The sequence below is a fragment of the Myotis davidii genome, unplaced genomic scaffold, assembly GCF_000327345.1.
Source record: "Myotis davidii unplaced genomic scaffold, ASM32734v1 scaffold1757, whole genome shotgun sequence".
NCBI lineage: Eukaryota > Metazoa > Chordata > Mammalia > Chiroptera > Vespertilionidae > Myotis > Myotis davidii.
In genome coordinates this window covers 18,609-21,009 of record NW_006288116.1, presented here as the reverse complement: position 1 = coordinate 21,009, position 2,401 = coordinate 18,609, and positions in this window count along the sequence as shown.

Below are 2,401 nucleotides of genomic sequence, written 5' to 3'. Positions count from 1 at the left end.
GGGAACTGGGTGGAGGGGAATTATGGTGGGAAAGAAGAGGAACCAATATAATAATGTGAACAATAAAGATTTAATTAAAATATACAGATGATGTATTATAGAATTGTATACTTGAAACACATATACCTTTATTAATCAATATCACTCCAATAAGTTCAATAAAATTAAAAACCAAAAGAATATACCTCAAATTTATGCTATATTAATTCCAGTGAAATACAAAACAAATACTTCTATAACTCTATTCCCGGTTACCTTCATTTAGTGCTGTTATTATTACATATATATTACAAATACATCTATATATGTAACAACCCCAAAAATACACTTTGATAGTTATTAATTTCTATGATTTTATTTCTTTTAAAGAGAATGAAAGAAAAAGAATCAATTTATAGGACTTGTTATACTAACTTACTTTCTGACAATTTCTGCTTCTCTGTATTCCTATTAGTGTTCGTTAATATCATGTGTCATATCTTTGTTTTAATAGGCTGTGCAACCAGTTAGCTCCTTTATTCTGCTTTGCTAAATATAGTACTTTTAAGTATGAAATATGCCCTTCAATACTATTATATACATACTAGAGGTCCAGTGCATGAAATTTGTGCATGGGGGAAGGGTCCCTCATCCTGGCCTGCACCGTCTCCAATCCGGGACGGCTGACTCCTAACTGCTCACCTGCTTGCCAGCCTGATTGCCCCTAACCACTCTTCTTGCCTGCCTGATCACCGCTAACCCCTCTGCCTGCATGCCTGATCATCTCTGCCTACTGGCCTGATTGCCCCTAATCACCCTGCCTGCTGGCCTAATCGCCCCTAACTGCCCTACCCTGCCAGTTTAATTGCCCCTAACTGCCTCTGCCTCAGCCTCTGCCACAATGACCTTATCTAGGAGGACTGGAGGACAAAATATATGGTCTAATTAGCATATTGCTCTTTTATTAGTATAGATTGTTGTATACAATTGCTTCTTAAATCAATTAAGAAGAGAAAGGAGAGGAAATCTGCATCTATACTGCCTTTTATAATTACACAATTCCCTTATTGCTGCTCTTTGTTTTTTTATATGGATTTGTATTACTATCTGGGCTCACTTGCTTCCTGCCTGAAAACCTCCTTTTGTGTTTTTTCTAAAGTCAATTTGCTAGCAATAAAGTTTCTTCAAGTCCCCACATTCTGTTTCAAATAAAACCAGTTCTTTGGGGAGAACTTCAGAGATCTCAGTGATTAGGGAGTATCTCTCTCTCTGGACAAATATCTCTGAGTCACTGCTCCTCCCCTGGGCAGGGGTGGTAACCTCTGGTCTTCCCCACCTATCTCTCCCAGCTTGGAAACGCCTTCCTACAAGTCAGCCAGAGGGAGGGTGATCAGGCCAGGTGATCTCAGCTTGCTATGCATCAGCTAATGCCTTCACTCTATGAATGGAGCTGGGTGAGGGTTGTGAGCCCAAGCCTCCAGGAATTTAGTCTCAGAAACTCAGTGTTGAAGGGGATGAGAAATATTGGTGGCCTGCCTCTCCCAGTGACATACCTTATCCTGCTTAAAAGAGAGAAGAGGAGCCATATCTTGTTGACCACACCCACAAGAAGCAGAGCTTTTGTCAAACTGATTAGTTGTGAAATCCAGGCACCCTCCTGATTTTACAGTTTTCAGAAATTCCTATTATGGTTGTTGAGTCATTGCTTTGTACTCAGTGCTTTCAGTTTCACATTACTCTAAGTCTTCACTTCTACTTAATCGGTCTTTAGGATTTCTGGAAATTCACGTGACATTGTACAGGTAAATAAAAGCCCAACCATCCAGCAAAAGACAGAGAAGTGACAAAAACTGTTATGCCCAGATTTCAGGATCCACATGAGACCACACCAGGGAGGCAGCCATGACCGATGCAAAAGCATAAGAGTCTTTATTCAAACCCGGGCTTGACTCTCCTACCCTCCTTACTGATGCAGCAGCAAGGGGCAGAGAGAGCTATCCCTGTGGGAAGAGAGGTTTTATAGGGGGTTGCAGTAAGGGGAGGAGAAAGGACTGTGACTGTGGGCCCTGCCAATTGGCCAGACGCAAGTTGGTGTCTTGTTACACAGGATGTGGTCATATCTGTGGCACGCACTTCCCTTGACTGTCATTGGTTAGTTTAAAGAAGTCCTGGGTGTGGCTAGCAGAGGCTTGGGCTTCTGGGAAGAAGCCTTGCCAAGCACATGGCTGCCCAAAAATAAAGGATCCAGGGTAAGATGGAGGGCGTAGCCCTTACCCTGGCCAAGATGGAGGGCGTAGTCCTCGCCCTTTCATTCTCCCCTTTGTTTTGGAACTTCCAGCTCAATCATGAGACGGACTGTATTTCTATTTCACTGTTGCTAGAGGCCCATACTGGGCACGCAGAACTATCAACTGAACTCTCC